Below are 20,878 nucleotides of genomic sequence, written 5' to 3'. Positions count from 1 at the left end.
AATTGTGAACAGATCTTTTTGCAAATTAATTATTCAGACAGGTTTTGTGAATCAACCAGTTCACAGAAAGATTCGACTCAAAAGAATGATTCATTTACAAAACAGACATTGCTGTAATTGAATCATTTTTATTTGATTTGTGAACAGATATTTATATAGGTTTTGTTATTTTGAAAGGTTAACGGAAAAGATTTTACTCAAAAGAATGACTTCTTCACAAAACGGATACTGATGTGACAGGATCATTGAGTTTTCATTTAGTTTAAACCGATTTAGCCGTATTTTGGAATAAGTAATTTTGTGAATTAGCCAGTTCATTGAAAAGATTTGACTTAAAAGAATGATTCATTCAAAAACTGGACATGTGGCTATGGCTGCATACTTCTCTACTTTATCGTAGGCAAAAAACTGTGTGTGAAGAGAGTAGTATGTACAAATTAAAACTGCGATCAACTACTTCAGTTGAATAAAGTTGTTATTTTGGTTTTTGCTTTTACGGGTTTGGAACGACATGGGGATAAGTGATTAATGACAACATTTTCATTTTGGGGTGGAGTAACCCTTTAATCCTATTGGTGAATGTGAATCAACTGGTTCATAAAACCAATGATTTATTCACAAATCAGACATCACTGGGACTGGATCCTTGAGTCAGTGAGTTAAAACTGAGAACAGACAGACAGGTTTTATTAATCAACCAGTACATTAAAGAAGATTAGACTCAAAACAATGACTTATTCACAAACTGAACATCTTTACATTCCCTCAAGAACACATCGCTAAAGCAAATCTTTTCAGTTCTCACACAAATCTATCATAAGATTTCAGAAGACTTGAAAATTAGCACATAAGTCTTTTACACATCACCTTTATGGCATACTATTTAATAAAACATGGTATTTTTATGAATGACAGGCACTCCAAGAGCTTTCTGCAAAGTTTAAGTCGGGTCCATTTAGCATTTAGACACCAGCACGACTGTTTTCTGAAGATAAACACATGCATATACACAACGTGCATGTGTTTAGCCATGAAAAAAAACATTTTCTCTGCCATTTTTACAGCTAAGACAGAGAGAGAGAGAGAGAGGTCCTGTATCAGTATCAAGGGCAGTAGACCACTAGTCTGCTTCTTACAGCGGTTCAGATTTTGCAACATAAATCTACACAAACACTCATACACACAGTTGCTTTACACTCTAGTGACCAGCCTGAGCCTGAGGCAAAAACAGTGCACTTAGTGCCGCATAGAGAACTGCAGAATGAAAGAGAGAGAGGACTTACATCTCATGGTCGTACAGGACGTAAATGAAAGTAATGAGCTATATATGCAGTCACACACACACACGGAGTAATACTGTAATAATGGCCTCTTACTGTAATTGCCCAGAGCCCTGTGGGTATTAAAGCACTGTTCGGCCTAATTAAGTCACTTCATTCCACACGTGACCATTTCTGTCTTCTGGCTATCCCAGAATTCACTGGCTTCAAGCGGTACAATACATGTTTGTCCCTTGTCTGTTTTTGCAAGAAGCAAAATGACCTCAGCAACAACACAAATGACGAGGATTCTGGTTGGTTCTTGGTTTCTAGAGACTATTGCAACTGTTTGTTTTTTTTATTTCAAAGGTAATTGCATTTTTCCCCTCACAATTCTGACTTGTTTTCTCACAGTTTCAAGTTCATGACTTACAATTTTTGCAATTATGACTTTATATCCTGCAATTCTGAAAACAAGTAATATAAACTAATAACTGAAAGAAAGTCAGAATTTTACCTTTTTATTTATTTTATTCATTCCATTGCATAAACAAGCTTCCATATTAAGAGAAAAAGAGATATGGAGAAGAAAAAAACATTAATTGTAAAGACAAAACACATCAAGTGAACTATCCCTTTAAACATGCATTTGATTCAGCTAGAAATGAACCAAATTCATTTGTCCCATTGGTGCATGTGAATCATTGCCATTGGTTCTGTGAGAGTAGTGGGGTCAGACTACAGAATAATAAGGCTAATTATATCTCGGAGGACAAATCAAAACTAATCTTGATTCAGCAGGGGACCGAATCATGACTCTGAGGCAATATCCTTAACCTCTGGAACTCTATCAGACAAAAAGGACTTGGGAAATTTTTCTACTCCCCACAGGGTGAAGACATGAAATCCTACTGGTCGCTAGATTGAAGTTGCGAGTTCATATCGGCTGTTGTGACTTCTATTATGTTGCCCTTTAGGTGCAAGCGTCCCTTGAGATCAAGCGGATTTCTGAGATGACAAAGCAGAGATACTGTAACTGAAAACCGCTATTCAGTGAAAAGCAAAGGAACACGCTCTCCCTCTCCTTTTCTGCTGACTGAATGAATTGAACTGATTGACCTCTGCAATAGAGACAGAAAGAGAATGAGTCTGCATGTGCTGCATATATATATATGTGTGTGTGTGTGTGTGTATAAAGTAATACTATTATTCAGCAAGGACACATCAAATTTATGGTAAAGTGATAGACCTTGCATAAATGTTACAAAAGTAAATGCGGTTCTTTTATTAAACTTTCTATTCATCAAATAATACTGAAAAAAGGTAGCACAGTTTCCACAAAAATATTAAGCAGCTGTTTGCAACGTTGATAACAATAAGAAATGTTTGTGAGCAGCAAATCAGCACATTAGAATGATTTCTGAAGGATCATGTGACACTGAAGACTGGAGTAATGATGCTGAAAATTCAGCTTTGTCATCATAGGAATAAATTACATTTTAAAATAGAAAACCGGCATTTTAAATTGTAATAATATCCAACAATGTTTCTGTTTTTACTGTATTTTTGATCAAATAAATGCAGCCTTGGAGAGCATAAAAGCCTTCTTTCAAAAAATTACAAATTCTCCAGAGCTCAGCTGCTTTTCAAGGAATGTGCACAAATTTAGGGCATATCACCGTGTATTTAAGAACATCCAGAAGCTAAATAAAGAAGAGCGCAAAAAACAGGATAAGACAGAGTGAGTCCGTTTTAGACTGGTTTCCCAGTGGACCTCTGCCACAGAGCTGACCTCATTTAGGAGGTCAGGGACTGGTTAATTGAAGGTGTGACTCCTGGTGCAACACAGTGACCTCAACGTCAGTCTAAAGTTAGACTTTTCCCTCGCAAAAAATACTCACCTTAAAATGCTACAAAGTGCTTAGAATAGATCAGTCGCACGCATTTGGCTCAGCTTTGCCAAGATACCAAAGTCTGCAATCAGAAGAGATTTCAGTAAACAAAAGCTCTATAGAAGTATCATAAAAGGGAGTCTTCTGAGGCTACATGATAGATTTGCATAAGAAACAAATGATTAAATGTACAAATGCTGAAACCTAAGAGAATAAGGCAAAAACAAGAAGGCTAGGGATACAGCATACATTCCCACGTTCAGACATCTGCTTTTTCCACAGATGTATAAATTAGTGCCACACTCTTATGCAGAATACTGTATTTACACACTGCCATACCAAAGAATGACTTATTAACAGAAACCCTCTCATGTTTATCTGTCCTGCGCTGATATTAACAGGCCAGCTAATGGGTCTGCGTGTCTGTCCATTAGCACGCGGCTCAATTCTGAGTGGATAATTAGCAGGTTTTTTAGCATTATGGATAAAATCCAAATCAGATAAACACAAAAACACACGTATACGAAAGGCTTAGCATCCAACACACATATTAATTTCGAACACTGCTGACACCCACACAATGTCGCTGACAAGGACACAAACAAGAGAGCCGGATTTGTTTCTTCGTAATGGTGACTGATCCATCATAAACACATAACCAGATTACAATGAACCCAACTGAAGGCCTGTGAGATGTGATCAGAGGGATATCAATACTGATAAAGCACCACAAAAAAAAAAATATTACAATGAAAACAAAAATCAGAAAAATCTAGCATCTAAAATCTATCGGGACTATATATACACATTCATTTCATAATGTTCGTGAAACATGCAGATGGTTGCTCTGAGCACAACGGATATCAGATGAAGTGAGTCGTACTGTTTTTATCCACTTTTAACTTTAATATTTTCAATTATAGCAGCACATCTCTCTGGCATAGTGTCAATACATTTCCTGAGAACTTCAACACTAAAGTTATCCAATGCCTTCTGCAACTCAAGCCAAAGGCTTTTCTTTGCATGTAGATCTGCACAGTTTATTTTCCAACTCGCCCCAAATTTGCTCGATGGGGTTGAGGTCCGGACTTTGAGGGGGCCAGTCCATCATTTTCAGTGTTCCAGCAGATTCCAGAAGTAATATGATTATTACCTTCTTAATATCAGTATATATGTATACACACACTTTTTGTATAAGTGTATTTTGAGTCTTTCATGAATACAAATTTTAAAAGAACAGCATTTATATGAATTTTTTTTTTAGCTCTATTTCAAGTCTTTACTGTCACTCTTTATGTAATTAATGCATCCTTGCCGAGTAAAATTATTCATTTCTTACACGCATATAGTTTTGGAAATGTACTTGCAACATTTAAAATGAGACTTTTTTTTCAGACAAAATAGTATAAATTGTATCAATCTCAATAATATTAATTAAATATTTTTATATAATTATTTATTGGTTATCAACCATAACACAAACATAATTATAACCTTATCAATACTGGAAAATAAGTCCAACCCCAATCATGATCCATCCTTAATGGGAACCTCATAAATTAAAATCACAAGTAAAACTAGACTGAAATCAAATCCATTAGTAGCCTATGTACTGCAGTGGTCTGCTGTAGCGCTAAGAGCAGAGGCAGTTATCAGACCGCTTGACCTTGAATGAGCATGTGATCAGGCGTAAATGGTTAAAGGGAATCTAAACCTGAATTTGTGGGAAATCTAGGGGTTCTGACAGCTCAAATATTGAGTTATGACTCAGAATCAGCCTCCTGCTTTGTGAATGTGACTGGAAGCAGAAAGCTGTGACGCTCTTCTGTATGAGCAGCTGTTCAATAAATGTGCTTCTGTATGTGTGTGCATTCAAACAGATGTGTACGTGCAGTCACTAACATTAAAGGAATATGACTTACTTTCTCCCGTGGAATACAAAGGTGAAAGTTTTTGAAACCATTTTATACAGCAGAAGACTGAAAAACAGACCACTTCGGTCATTTCATGATCATTTTCACCTCTGTTGACTTGAAGCCTTGAAATATAATTCAATTTTTATGATGGTGTCCTTTAATGTTATTATAAATAAATAAATAATAACAAATTATTTTTGTCATGTGGGTCTAAAATGACATGAATGTGAGTAAACAACGCATATCTGCACCATATCCTCCAAATCACAAGTCACTTCAGCTTTAATTAGTATGCACATGTAGTTCTGATGAGACATCGGCCGTAATTGCTTTGATCGTTTTACGTGAGGCCTCTAATGCGGGGCTGAAATAACGCAGACCTCACAAAGTCTTGAATCAATTAATCTATCATTTCAAGACTGTCACAACAGTACAGCGCATTAATTAATCTCCAGAAAAGCCTCAATGAATGATGTGTGTGTGTGTGTGTGTGTGTGAGAAAGAGAGAGAGAGAGAAAGATAGATAGATAGATAGATAGATAGATAGATAGATAGATAGATAGATAGATAGACAAAAACAGATCGTGAGAAATAGGTGGCTGTTGAGTTTCATCTAAAAGCTGCCCACGTACGAGAGAAATTCAAACATACACACACCATCCCACACACACCAACATTGCATTCTCTATCTGCCAATACTCAATTAGTGTCAGCTGTCCAATCTCGACGGCTCTCACATCCAAAAACACACACATACGCAAATACACACTGTCTATCTGTTCATCCAAGATTGTATGAGCAAATTCAAAGAAACACCAGAAAATGTGTCATATTCTTTGTTTAAATCTTCTATAATGGCAAATGTTCAAGTCTCCTAACTAGGGATAGCTCAACCGAAAATGATAAGTCTGTCATTAATGAATCATCCTCATGTCATTCCAGACCTTCGTTCATCTTCTGAACACAAATTAAGGTATTTTTAATGAAATCCGAGAGCTTTCTGATCCTCCATAGACAGCAACTGAAACGTGCAAGGCCCAGAAAGGTAGTAAAGACATCATTAAAATAGTCTATGTGACATCAGTGGTTCAACCTTAAATTTATGAAGCTCTCGTGAACATGCGTTGACACAGAAGAGAAGAAAATGTTGAAAAAAAAGGAGTTATGTTCGTTTTCTTTGCACACAAAAAGTATTCTCGTAGCTTCATAACATTACAGTTGAACCACTGATGTCACATGGACTATTTTAACAATGTCCTTACTACCTTTCTTGGTCTTGAACATGTCAGTTGTGTTGCTGTCTATGGATGATCAGAAAGCTCTCGGATTTCATTCAAAATATCTTAATTTGTGTTCTGAAGATGAATGAAGGTCTTACGAGTAATTCATGACAGAATTCTCATTTTTGGTGAACTGTCTCTTTAATTTGAGACTTTAAGTAGACTTTAACTCTCCCAAACTTCTTTAAGAAAGTCATGAATACATTAATTATATCATTTCAAAATGTAAACTATATTATCAGCAATCTCTTATCTGTAATATAATGCATAAAGTTATGAATATTATAAACATCAACATCAAGATTGTCAGAAAAGCTGCTTTGAAACTATGTGAATTGTAGAAAGAGATATATAAATTAATTTGACTTGACTTGTTTGGTGGACCATTGGTAGATAAGGGGAGCGTTTCAAAAACAGTGAAACACAATCACTGGTTCTGTCAACTGATATGCACCAGTCATACGATGGCTGGTGCTTTATTTGTCATTTTATGTTTTGGAAGGGAGCTCAGAAGGACTTTTGTGGGCTCCAGAACAGTTCTTTATCAGTCTGTGTGGCATTGTCACCAAAAAAGTGTGGACTCACAGATGGACCGCACCTCTGGGACAGAATCGTTCCATTTGGTGCCACTAGCGGTGCAAAAATTAAACATTTCACCTTTAAATCAAGATGACAGCATGCAGGAAACACACCAGAGAATATAAATGAAAAGAAAGACTAGTTCAAGGAACCACACGGTTTAAACTGGTAATCTCTGGTGGACGGTTAATCCAGTCAAAAGGGTTAAATGACCAAAAATGTGCAAGAGACTGAGCATGTGTGACTGATTTGGTCCATTAACCAGAGCAGCCAGCCTGCAGGAGTAATGCATCTTTTACTCACACACTCACAGACACACACTCATGCAGACTTTGTGCCATCACTGCAGAATGGCTGTAATCTTTTTGCTATGCTATCCTTTTAGCTAATACGCGCTAACCCCATTCCAGCAGTCCCCGAACACCCGGACAGCGTGCCTCAGAGAGTATCTGAACCCAAAGACATGTTACTGCACCAGGACCGGAGCAGCACTAATGCAGCCAAGCTCTTCTCCTCATCCTGTGTCATTTATGTGAGTCCGTAACTCTCTTTCTGTGCTAGTTCAATCTTCAGATTGTGCAATTACAACATCTGGGCTATAAGAAAAGGTGTATATGGAGGTTTTGCTTACATTGTGACCACAAGGATGATAAAACCTGGTACCACCAACATTGCGGGGACAGTCGCCTTAATAAAAGGACTATATAATGCCTTGTAGAACATCTCAATATAATAACAAGGTTTCTGTAAGGGTCATGTTTAGACTTACTAAAATTACCTCAATACAAAACAACAGAAGTCAATGAAAAGTCCTTGAGTGTATGCTGAGAGATGAAAAAAAAAGTGACAAAGGTAAATCAACTTGATGCAGATGATATATTATTTGTCACAATATCGTTTCTCTCAGTACGTTTATAGTAGGATCAGCGTCAGTTTATGAATGAGATCAATATGCATTTAGAGAACCGAACTAAATAGCAACGACACTCCAATATCAGAGATGGACAGACATAATTACAGAAAGACAAACAGACAGAGAGATAAATAGACAGTTGGATAGATAAAAAGACAGAATAATAGACAGATAGAATGACTGATATACAGAATAACAGAAAGACAGATCTATAGACAGAATGAAAGAACAATAGAACGGTAGATAGAACGATAGAACGACAGAACAATAGATAGATAGATAGATAGATAGATAGATAGATAGATAGATAGATAGATAGATAGATAGATAGATAGATAGATAGATAGATAGATAGATAGATAGATAGATAGATAGATAGATAGATAGATAGAGTGCTCTATGCCACATTGCCTTCATCACTGCGGCGAAGTTTAAATCACTTTTTAATGAGCGATTCATCAAGTTCATCTCAATGTGTCTTCATAAAACTCTCTGCCACTCTTTTATCATTTTAGAGTCCCATTTTCACTAGATTTGATCTATTACATTTTTCAGGAATGCTGTACAAGCTCTCTCATCACACACACACACACACACACAGTGCGGAGCGCTGGCAGAGCTCAGCTGTGCTTTGTGAATGGGATATTACATGAAGATGATTTTGTAGCCACAATGTCTTTGATATGAGATGACCACCTCTTTCTGTCTTTCTACATCCTCTAACTATTTTAATCTTCCTCGTACTTGATAATTGATTTTTTCTCCCAGTTTTCATTGTACTTTCTCTCTCACTTCCTTTACGGCTCTCGCACTTGTTCTCCTTCCTGTCTCCATCCCATCAAACAGTTCCCTGTTTTATCATCACATAACTCTTCCCTGTGTGGTAGCAGAGCATTCCTGGAGTCTTACCCGCTGTAGAGTGAGCTGGAGTCCCGGGTTCAGCTGGAGGTTCAGGTCTGCAGAGGAACGAGACCGGCAACGCACAGACAGACAGCAAACCGAACTGGAGCTTGAGTACACCAAAAAGAGAGAGAGAGGGAGAGAGAGAGATAGACAGAGAGGGAAAAAGAGAGAGACAGAACAGGACAGAGACGGAACACTGACTAGTTGGAGGTGAGATGAAGGGGAGAGAGAGAGTGTGAGAGGAAGATAAACGGACAGAGAGAGAGAGAAAGTGAGGGAGAAACAGACAGAGAGAAGAGGAGGGGCGTAAATCGGAAAGGAGGGACCGTGCGATGCCGTAAGAAAAGCAATGAGAATCAGTGAATGAATGAAGGACCGACTCAATGAATGAATGACAGAATAATAAAACGACCAATTAAACGACCAAATTACCTAATGAAGGAATGAACAAATGACCGAATAATAGACTCGAATAAACAAATCAATGAAAGAATGAACAAATGACTTAATGAATGAATGAATGAGTGAACAAGGTGAACAATGGACAAATTACTAATAAATGATTAGTAATTTATTAATGAATCACCAAATAAGATTTTGATCGTCCAATGAATTTCAAAAGATTGACAAAATGAATATGGTACAGAAACGACAAATGAATTCATTAACAAATAACTGTATTAATTAATGTGTGAATTAATTAATGCTCCACTGAACAAACAATTTAATATCTGAATAAATGAACAAACAAGTTAAAACAAAATATGATCAGATCGATCTAAAAGCAAAAGAACTTCTGTAAAGTCCCTTAAAGCGATAGTTCACCAAAAAAATAAAACTGTCATTATTTACTCTCCAAGTTGTCCAAGTCCAAGTTGTTTGGACCCTAACATTATGATTTTTGGATGAACTATCAAGTGTCCTGCATGTTTTTTTTTCCTTATTAAAATACCATAGTAACTTTGAATGTGTCTCCTACAGAGTTTCGGAAGAGATCTAACAGTGCCTCAAACTTCCGCAATCAAATGTCAAAGATTTCAAACTTAACTCTTCTAATTATTTCGAGATTAAATGATATACTGTATGAGCACCATGCTATCCACATTCATCTAATAACTCTTTACTTTGTTTCTAAACTTACTTCTCCTAAGGAATTTTAAGAGGAAAATGTAATACCTAAATGAGAGGCAACTGAAATTTGAAATCTCCTGAGATATGAAAGAACAATCCAGAAGGCTCTGAGCAAACCCCGAAGGAAAATTATTTTTTGAGGAGGTGATGAAACACAAGGATTAATAAACCAACTTGCACAAAAAAAAAGACAAAAAGTCGCTGAGTGTAGAAGAATGACTAGTAAACACGAGGGACGAATCCCCAGGAGGGGTACAGGGAGCAGCAAATGATTCCAAATCATAATAGGATGACCCAAAGGCACAAACACAATTATCTAAATTGTATAACGCATAAACAAGAAGCTGAATGTGTGAGAGAATTTCAGGCAGAAATAAATGTAATTTGTCTTCAAGCATGTATATTGTGCCTGTTGCTGCCCGTCACAGTCCAGCAAATGTGCTCCAATGAGCCATACATCACTACATCTGTTTATATCAAAGTGGCAGCGGTGTCTGCATTCAAGAAATAATTCACCCACAATTGAAAATTCTATCATCATTTACTATGTTGTCCCAAACCTGGACAACTTTCTTTTTTCCATGTAAAACATAAGAGGAAATTCTGAATAATGTTGTGCGTAGCTCTTTTCCAAACACTGAAGGATACAGTGACCGTCAGGCTACCAAACAACAACAACAATAAAATCCTCTTAAAAGCACCATAGAAATAGTCCATATGACTTGTGCACTAAATTTCACGTCTTCTGAAGCCATATGATACATTTATGTGAGGAACTGCTCAGACTTGAATGAGAGTTCAAACATCTGATATTAACATCACAGTAATCCACATGGCTCCAATTCATCTTGTGAAGTGAAAAGCTGCATGTTTGTAATACATTATTATACTATTTTAACTTTAAACTGTCACTCCTCAAAATACCAATCCATATACCATAATGCATAATAACATTTCCTTAAGTGAAAAAGTCCATCCCTGCTGTTAAAATCCACCAGCATATTTGTTTAGAGCTGTTTGGACTGGTTTCGCTTGAAAAGGTGTTTGATCTGTGCATATTTCTCCTCTTATTCAAACGAGACAACGTTTTCATTGGATAAAGCAATATTATTGATAGATGACTTGGTTTGAAGTTAAAAACATTTTATGATGGATTTGCTTCTTGAATACACACAGATTTTCACAAATTTCAAAAATGTTAATCGATGGACTGGAGTGGTGTGTATTACTTGCGGATTATTTTTATCAGCTGTTTGTACTCTCGATCTGACGGCACCCATTCACTGCAGAGGATCCACTGGTGAGCAAATGCTATATTTCTCCAAATCAGTTCCATTGACGAAACAAACTTATCTGCATTTTTATTTTTATTAATATTTGGATGCTAAACAATTATCCATGATGTAAACAAAGCTACTTCACACTTGTGTTCCAATATCCACGTAAAACATCAGCCTTCATATGCACAAAAACATTTGTTTGGGCGCTGCACGCTGATTTTACAGCGGACCTTTTAAATTGAGCAGTGTAACTTTTATGCTCGGTAGAATCAATTTTAGTTTGATTAATGGCTGAAATGTCAAGTTAGCAAAGCTGAAAAGCAGAGGCGGACAAACTACACAACTTCCTTACTTGAGAGAAAGTACAGATACCACTGGTCAAATACTACTCCACTACAAGTGAAAGTTGTAAAGACAGATTTTTACTTAAGTAAAAGTACGGAAGTACATGTTTTTAAAAGTACTTAAGTATCAAAAGTAAAAAGTAAATGCATTGTTTTATTGTCGCATTGTTGTATACTTACAATACCTTATGCCACTAATGCAACCTACTGAATACACTGATTAGCTTGTATTATCTTTGGAATTAAGAGCTTTTATGTTACCAAACCTATAGAAATGGAACAACTGAATGAAGAAAATCTTTTTTTTTTTTTAACACTCCTACAACTACATTGAACTATATTGAACTCATTTTAATACTTGTTTAAAAGTTACAAAGTTATTTTTTCAAAGAGATATTGAAGTCTATGATATGGTTCATTTTAGGCAACAAAGCAAACATTGAAAAGAAAACAAACCTTTAGTCTCTTCAGAAAACTGGAACATACTCTCTCAGTATGGCCATGGGTGTGCAGGTTGCACCAAATAACCATCTTTTTTAATTTTGCCATCAACTGATCAGTGTTCATAAAATGCTCAGAAATCAGTGAACTTCACAACATGTGGCTAGGTTTGGGTATTGTTTGAATTTTATCCACTTTGATTCTGATTCTGCTAATTGATTTCAGTTCTTATTGATTCCCAGTTTAGATTCCAAAGTTTTCATTTAGCCTAATTTTTGATCATTTGTTTGCACAAAAATAAAAATAAAATAATAATAATAATAATAATAATAATAATAATATATGTATTTATGTCCAGTGTTTTGACAATAAAATAATGTTCAGATTTATATACTTCCCTGACCAGTTTTTAGCAGCAATTTACCAGTAGGCCTAAGTTATATATATATATATATATATATATATATTTTACTGCAAATACCATAGTTATGGTTACTATAGTAAAAACATGGTTAATTTTCCAAAGGGCTTTAATGAGTTAACACATGCCTTTGTAGAGCGCTTTTAGCTGTGCAGTAGCGCAGACATTTACATTAGTTTAGTGGGGTTATTAGTCCTGAGGTTGCCAGATTTGCGTAAAAAAATCAGCCAAATGTCAATTCAAAGCTAGGCGGAAAACTGCAGGCTTAGAAATACTGTAACACTTGGCAACACAGGAAGGTCCTGGCAGATCGCAGGCCGGATTTTTTGCAGAAAAAAAGTGTTCAGTGAATCTGAAAATGCACAAACTGTAAAAACTGCTAAATATAACGACTTTGTACTTGGGGACCTTGATATAAATGTAGTTGAGTAAAAAGTAAGATATCTGTCTTTCAAATGTATTGAAGTTAAAGTCGCAAGTTTCCAGAAAAAAATAATACTCAAGTAAAGTACAGATACGCAAAAAGTGTACTTAAGTACAATACTCAAGTAAATTTACTTCGTTACTGTCCACCTCTGCTGAAAAGCGGGATGTGCCTGCGCGATCATTTAAATTTCATAAAATAAAGATATAAAGAAAACAAATAAAATTACGGTGACGCATTGCTGCCACACACATATTATTTTTTCCACTCAATTATGTCGTAATAACGAGATCTTATGTCGTTAAAACGACATCTTTTCTCGTTTTAACGACATCTTTTCTCGTAATAACGAGATGTTTTCTCGTAAAAACGACATCTTTTCTCGTAATAACGAGATGTTTTCTCGTTAAAACGACATCTTTTCTCGTAAAAACGAGATGTTATGTCGTTAAAACGACATAATTATCTCGTTAAAACGACATCTTTTCTCGTAATAACGAGATGTTTTCTCGTTAAAACGACATCTTTTCTCGTTAAAACGACATATTTCTTTCTCATAATAACAACATATGTCATAAATATTTTCCCGTTATAATAGATGGTAGCCTGCATTATGTGAGCAAGCTGATTGTCCGTGCTACTGTCCTGACATATAATCTGCACGCTGCTGAAGTTATGAAATACACTGTTTTAAATGTATTTTAATGTAATGGTTTTAATTTGTAGCAGCATGTTTATTAGGATTAATCTCCAATCTGTCTACAATATAGTCAATAACTACACTCAGACCCATGACTCATTTAGGCTATATGATCAGATCAAAACAGCCATTTTGAATATCCACTCCGGGCTTGGAATATTTCTTTATTTGAATGACTGAAGTTTGATTTAACAACAAATCGAAATACGAACAAAAAGAAATAAAAGACATTTTCTAATAGGCTAATAATAATAATAATAATAATAATAATAATAATTCAATTATTATTATTATTTCGTTCTGTTTGGCAAACGGAAAGCTTTTCGTATTTTTGTTCCTGGGTTAAAAAGAGCTTATGCTATAGGCTATTTGTGCATGGGCCAGCCTAAAAACGCCACTTTTCAGAGTTCATCTGATGTACCGCTCTGCAAATTAGTCACAATAACGTTTCTTCACACTGTCTGGCTGTTTTATAGGCTATATTTCTTGCAAATATACGTTTCATATAAAGCACAGTAGGCTATACTGCTCTTCTTGGTTCGGCGCCAGCGCGATTAGCTAAGTTGTGATAATAGAGGAAAGAAATATAAATGTCTCCTTTATTTTCTATACTTCTACAATAACAACAAAACTTTACAAATTGCTTTTGTAAAATAACAGGGTGCGCTTTCTGGCGCACCTATGTCTAAAGGTCTAAATAAAAAAAAATAGAAAACAAATTTGTGTTTATTTAATTCCTATAGCCTAAATCCAACAAGAGGTTCTGTACAATCTTTCCCGTCTGAGCTCATCTGTACTATTGTGCTCACACACCCAGGCGCAGCGCAGCCTATTCCTTCAGTAGCCAATTGCCATGTGTCCACCAAGTTTTAGCCGAGACTGGCATATTTTTTCAATTGTTCTAAATGGGAGCGCCTCGTTTTTTAAAACGCCAGCAGCGTGCCAAGCGCTGAGCGTCTTTTTCGCGCTGAGAGTTCGGGCGTGTTTTTCTCGGCGCCTTGAGTTGAAGAATGTTCAAATTTGGATTAAATGCTGCGCTCATCACTCTCACTTTCTAGTCAGTCAACCAATCAGAGTGGAGGAGGGGCGGGACTACCGACTGTACTAAGGCTGAACAACAAGAGAAGTTAATATTGCTTGTCTCCGAGTGTTTATTTCTTTAATAGATCGAATTGCAGGACTACCATAATAGTGTTATGAAATATAATGTTTGGAGAAATATATTATATATATTATTTCTTTTTGTTCGTATTTCGATTTGTTGTTAAATCAAACTTCAGTCATTCAAATAAAGAAATATTCCAAGCCCGGAGTGGATATTCAAAAATGGCTGTTTTGATCTGATCATATAGCCTAAATGAGTCATGGGTCTGAGTGTAGTTATTGGATAGCACTATATTGTAGACAGATTGGAGATTAATCCTAATAAACATGCCGCTACAAATTAAAACCATTACATTAAAATACATTTAAAACAGTGTATTTCATAACTTCAGCAGCGTGCAGATTATATGTCAGGACAGTAGCACGGACAATCAGCTTGCTCACATAATGCAGGCTACCATCTATTATAACGGGAAAATATTTATGACATAATATGTCGTTATTATGAGAAAGAAATATGTCGTTTTAACGAGAAAAGATGTCGTTTTAACGAGAAAACATCTCGTTATTACGAGAAAAGATGTCGTTTTAACGAGATAATTATGTCGTTTTAACGAGAAAACATCTCGTTATTACGAGAAAAGATGTCGTTTTAACGAGAAAACATCTCGTTATTACGAGAAAAGATGTCGTTTTTACGAGAAAACATCTCGTTATTACGAGAAAAGATGTCGTTTTAACGAGATAATTATGTCGTTTTAACGACATAACATCTCGTTTTTACGAGAAAATATGTCGTTTTAATGAGAAAACATCTCGTTATTACGAGAAAAGATGTCGTTAAAACGAGAAAAGATGTCGTTTTAACGACATAAGATCTCGTTATTACGACATAATTGAGTGGAAAAAATAATATGTGTGTGGCAGCAATGCGTCACCGTATAAAATGCACTAAGAGTGTCAAAAATACGAAAGTGGCCTATTTGTCGCACAGTTTGTTTGTTTTTTCTTTTGTTAATCTGTTAATTATTTAATATAAATAGTTTCGTGTAGCTGTATTTATTTTATTCCTTTTCTGTTTTTCTCCAGATGTGTGCACCTTCATGGTCTGTTGATTATGCTTTATGTTGATTATGTACTTGCGTACACGAGCTGAGACCCGAGGTGAGATTTGATCGTAGCCACCGCTCATCATCCATATTGATAAATTCCAAGTTTTGTGTCGAAACGACCATACGCCCAATTTTCTGTCGTACGTTAGTTTCGTAAATGAGCCCCAATGTCTTTTACATTTATTCTCTGAATAATAAGCAGCTTTTATGCAAAAATGATTTGAATATGTGCAAACAGCGGAGGGGACAACAAACAGAGCAGAGGTGAACTTGAGAGCAGCATATAGGCCTTACAGACTCCTTGAAACACTTAAAATGTATGTGAAGTGAGTGACACAATCAGCGAGTGCCTCAACCGATCACAGGCAACATTTGCTTTTTTCTTCAGTATTTTTGGCCATTTATTCTTGAGTAGAATGATTTGTGCTGGGTTACTGAGCTTCTTTGTTGTTTATAAAAGTAAGCTTTTAGGCTGACAGCCAACACAGCTCCCAGATCAGTTAAACACTAATGACGTTCAATATCACATCAACCTGTTCTGCAATCAACCTTCAACCCACATCACAAATTTATACAAAACACAGTTAAAGTTTACCTTAGCTGTTTGGTAATACAATGACTGATCAGTGAATCTCAAAATTTACACACACAGGTTTGGCTAATAGAACGCACGAATATATTACTCAGCTGGCATTACATGACAAGAAACCAACTCATCAGAAAACCTGATCTGGTGTAAAGAGTTTCAGATGTGCAGACTCCATGTAAGGGATGTGTGCAGCCCTTTCTTCTTGAATGATCCAGGAGAAAGCTGACAGATTTACCAGAATAGCCTAGTAAAGCTCACTTCCACCTTTCCCCAGTTTGCTTTGGGATCCAGAAGGGAATTCGTTCATTTAATGCGCATTAAACTGATCCCTAAATCCATTTAGACATGGAATAAAAGAGCAAATCATAATGAGCTCATCTCTTATCCAGCTCTCCACAAAACACTTCACCAGCATCTCCAGCAAACAACCACTAGGGGCAGTTCAAAGCCTTCAACACATTTACTGCATATGGAAATAAACTGCATGGAAGCTCACTTTCAGGGAACAATCATCAGGAAACATAACGTAGAGAAATCCTGCAACAATCTTGCCTCATTTCAGTTAAGTGTTAAGCACAGTTGAAATATTCCCAGTGATGTAAAGATTAATAATTAAATGGATAGAGTCTCGCTATCCTGAGAAGACCTTTTACCAACAAACCAGGGAACAAATGCATTGCTCTGTTAATGTGTGAGAAAATTAAGTCAATATTTCATGAACAAAGCCCTAAACTTCAGCACTTAACTCATACCTCTTGGGGTCATCTTTTATGACCAGTATAAAAAAAGGCCCCAGGTTTCTAGACAAATCTGTGGTACTTGTCTTCTTTTTTGTTTCCAGCCCATCAAACAGCTCATCCCTGGGAGTTTTACACACTGAAGATTGAACTGAAGTCCTGGGTTCAACCGGAGGCTCAGGTCTGAAAAGGAAGTAGACTAGCAACGCACAGACAGACAGCAAACCAAACTCATAACACCTTAGCACCACACAGGATCGTGGCGGTGAGTTCTGCACGACACACTTTTTCTTTTTTTTTTAAATCCGGTTTTATACAAAACAGAGAATCAGGACTAGTGATCATGTTTTTGTGAATTATAAAATCACTGCATTAGAATTTCAAGGTCTTCAAGCAGCTCACTGGGATGAATATCAAAGCACTGAGAGGATGCGGTATCCTTTGGACATCCCATGGGAATTGTAGTCCATTCCAGCCTGCTGAAGAGTCAATTGTGCAGCTCTAGCATGAAGGACAAAGGCTACATAATTCCCTCTAAATCACACACACACACTAACGCTCTCAGTGCAACATCACAGACTGTGGCTTAAGCTTCTGAAGAACAGGAAAGGACACACTTACACCACGTTAGACCTCCATCAGCATTAATTGCTCAAAAAAATGGCTCTGGAATAGGACACCGTGTCCTAACTACATGCGACACAACAAGATTCCAGTGACAAGCAATTTGGGTGTCCACACTAGACGCGGCACGACAGAATCAATCAAATATCACAGCCAATCAGAAGCATATGGGCGGGCTCTATCTGGAAGTGCACTGCACTTGCAACGAAATGGATAAAACGAAATTTGGCGTTTCCCCGTTGTGGCTAGTTAGGACAAAACCTCTGATAAACATGGAAAAGATATCTTTTATCTTGTGTTACAGCGTTGCACCGTGTGTAGTTAGGACACAGCGTAAGAGCTGCGTATGACTACAGGAGAGCTTTAAAGGAAACCTATTATGTAAAATCCACTTTTACATGTTGTTTGGACATATGTGTGTGTTGGCAGTGTGTGAACACAAAAATCCACCCAACTCCTTATTTTTTATTCCCCATTAACCCAAATCAGTCTCATTAGGCAAGCGGTTTTGATTCTCAAAGCAATGCAATGTCACTTTGTTTAGGCCCCCGCCCACAGCCGTTGACTGACGGTCCTGCATTACTGTAGTTTTCGCCATCAGCGAGCTGTATTTGTATGCTTTCCTCCATTTTTCTCTGTGCTCGAGCAGCTGTAATGTCAACAATGTCTCGTACGCAATCCCGGTGTTCTGTGTTTGGATGAACATAACTATACCGGATGCATCAGTTGTCGTGTCGCACCACGCCGCAACAGGTTCTATTGTATTTTGTTACATCGCACCGCACCGCTTGCATCCAGTGTAAGAGTCTTCATTTTCTCACAACATCTGAGCCACTGAGGACGCAGTGGATCACTTTTATTTTTGAAGGTAATGTGCCTCAAAATCTACCTAAATACATTTATGTCTGCGCAAATCATTTCACGGCAGACTGCTTTGTGAATGTCATGTCGTTATAGTGCTTAGCTAACGTTTTATCGTATTTGTGTGAGTATATTATCGAAGTATTTGAAATGATCAGTGCTGCGCTGTCTGGCGCTAGCAAACATGTCCTCCCTGTGCTGTTCAGTCAGTCGCACGGCTCAGTCCATTGAACCGCGCCAATGACAGGTCAACGCAGCACAAGCTCTGTAAAATTGTGCTGTTTCGTCCCATGCTTTTTCGGTGTGTTTGGCTTCCCATATGTACGGGTGAATGCTCTCAGTCATGTTGCTTCTACCAGTTGTTTATTGCAGTAGGTATGCAACCCAGAGACGTATATGCTACACCCTCTTCTGGAGACGTGGCGGAATATGCAGCTCATTTGCATTTAAAGTGAAACACACCAAAACAGCTTTTTTTACTCACGCCCCCAAAATTGACATTTTCAAGATGTTATAATAAGTGATCTGTGGGGTATATTGAGCTGAAACTTCACAAACACATTTTGGGGACACCCAAGACCAATGTTACATCTCGTAAAAAGAGGCATAATAGGTGCCCTTTAGAGCATAAAACAAATGGGTAAGAAAAAAGTCCCAAATGTCCTGAATGAGAAAACAACTTCTCCAAACCAGGAGAATGTGCTAATACTACAATACAGAACTTACAGCCAGACAGTCTGCCTCAGCTGGGCTGACAGGAAGTAGAGTCACTTCTGAAAGCATTACATCATATAGAAATTGCAACTTCTAAGGAACTTCTTACTACCAAGAGACTGACGGGAAACAACTGCGTCTGTTCGCTTGCATTATAAGGAGGCGTTCTGTTCAAGAATAAGAAACATGAGTTTTCACACAGAACACCTTCATTAGTAATCTGAGGTTAAAATATTAACAGATACTGTATGTCAAGGAAAAAACTCTAGGTGGCACTACAGGGGCAAACTTTCATATACTAATCACATTCGATCAGCTTCAATTCACTTATGATGAGAGGGGTCAGAGTTTGTCTTGTTAACACAAGGACATCTACAATATCTGGAAAAAGCTGTTAGCATTCAAATGAAATGTATCTTTAATATCCACAATGCCCAGTTGCTTTAAGGGCTCTTCTTGTTTGATATTTTCACATAGTTTGATACTGTTGGCATTGTTACTGAAGAGCTTTCTTATATTATTATACACCTCAAGGTATCCTAAAACAACACACTAAATCACATTACACCACATAAATTGTTGATTTAATTTAAACCCTCGATTTACGTGGTGTAGAATACTTTAGTGTGTTGTTTTAGTGTTCGGTCCACAAACAACACAAAATTACTCCAAAAACAGTTCCTGTAAAACACCTAACAGGAAGTGAAAGTAATTTTGGGCCACACAACCATCCTACCTGTCCATAATGAGTCACCGTCAGAGTAGCACAACTTGAAATAAACTATATGAAAACAAACTAAAAGGTTTAACAGTGGAAAAAGAGGTCCTGAGAAAAGTTAAAATAAGGAAGTTCTAACTTTATTGTGGCTTTTGAGTTTACACTGAAAAAAGACGCAACACTCGTCACCAGGAAGTTGTGTTAAGAACTCTAGAGAACGCAAACTTTCTAGAGAACTGTTTGAGAGAATCATGCAAGGCTCTGAGGGAGAAAGGTAATTACAGGGCACGGAGTTTAACAAGGTGATCTTGGAAAAAGAAGGATGAGAGGCCAGTAAGAGGCAGTTCTACTCTAGGGCACATGACTTTGAGACATTTTCTTCTGAATTGAGTCACAGATTAAAAAAATTCTCCGCTGACGTGTAGTGTTAGCAGCTAAATGACTAAAAAGTGTTATAAATGTCTAGATGGCAAGACCCTGTGAATGAAAGACAATGGTTTTCTTGCTAAACTGCAATGGGAACTCAATATACAAACAATACATTCAAATGCTTGCATCCTACACATGCTCAAAGAAGGATAAAGGGGTTTTGATCATTTTATCAGTCTAAAAAAACAAAACACTCACAAAAGCAACCGAAGCGAAAAGGTGTGAAATTCAACTGAGTCGAACGAACATCAAATTAGAAACAGGGGAATCCAGATATCAGTCATGTGTGAATATGCAAACTTTCACACACATCTGAGAAGGTAAAACTGCTCTGCAAATGAATACAATCCATCACAGAATGGGAAAGACTGAATAAAAACCCAGATGGATGGCACATGACCAGCCTCCTGTGCTAATGCTAACATTAAGCTAATGTGCAGCTAACCATTTAATACTCATCTTTATTTTATGGAAACTTATCCATAATCTTGTTTTAAAGACATACAG

The 20,878-nt window shown here is 36.9% G+C and overlaps 1 protein-coding gene across 2 annotated transcripts in view; it reads right to left on the bottom strand.

Moving 5' to 3' along the window:
* The window catches only part of pvalb6 (parvalbumin 6), a 59,637-nt gene that overhangs the window by 27,505 nt on the left and 11,254 nt on the right, over nucleotides 1-20,878 (bottom strand). Inside the window, exon 1 of one of the 2 annotated variants that reach the window (XM_058771413.1) lies at nucleotides 8,749-8,965. The exons of the other annotated variant lie outside the window; for it this stretch is intronic. The gene's annotated coding sequence lies outside the window, so the exon portion shown is untranslated. Of the gene's footprint in view, nucleotides 1-8,748; nucleotides 8,966-20,878 lie in introns of those variants that run through there. 2 annotated transcript variants of the gene reach the window in all.

The sequence above is a fragment of the Onychostoma macrolepis genome, chromosome 03 (genome assembly GCF_012432095.1).
Source record: "Onychostoma macrolepis isolate SWU-2019 chromosome 03, ASM1243209v1, whole genome shotgun sequence".
NCBI lineage: Eukaryota > Metazoa > Chordata > Actinopteri > Cypriniformes > Cyprinidae > Onychostoma > Onychostoma macrolepis.
This window is presented reverse-complemented; position numbering and strand designations above follow the sequence as displayed.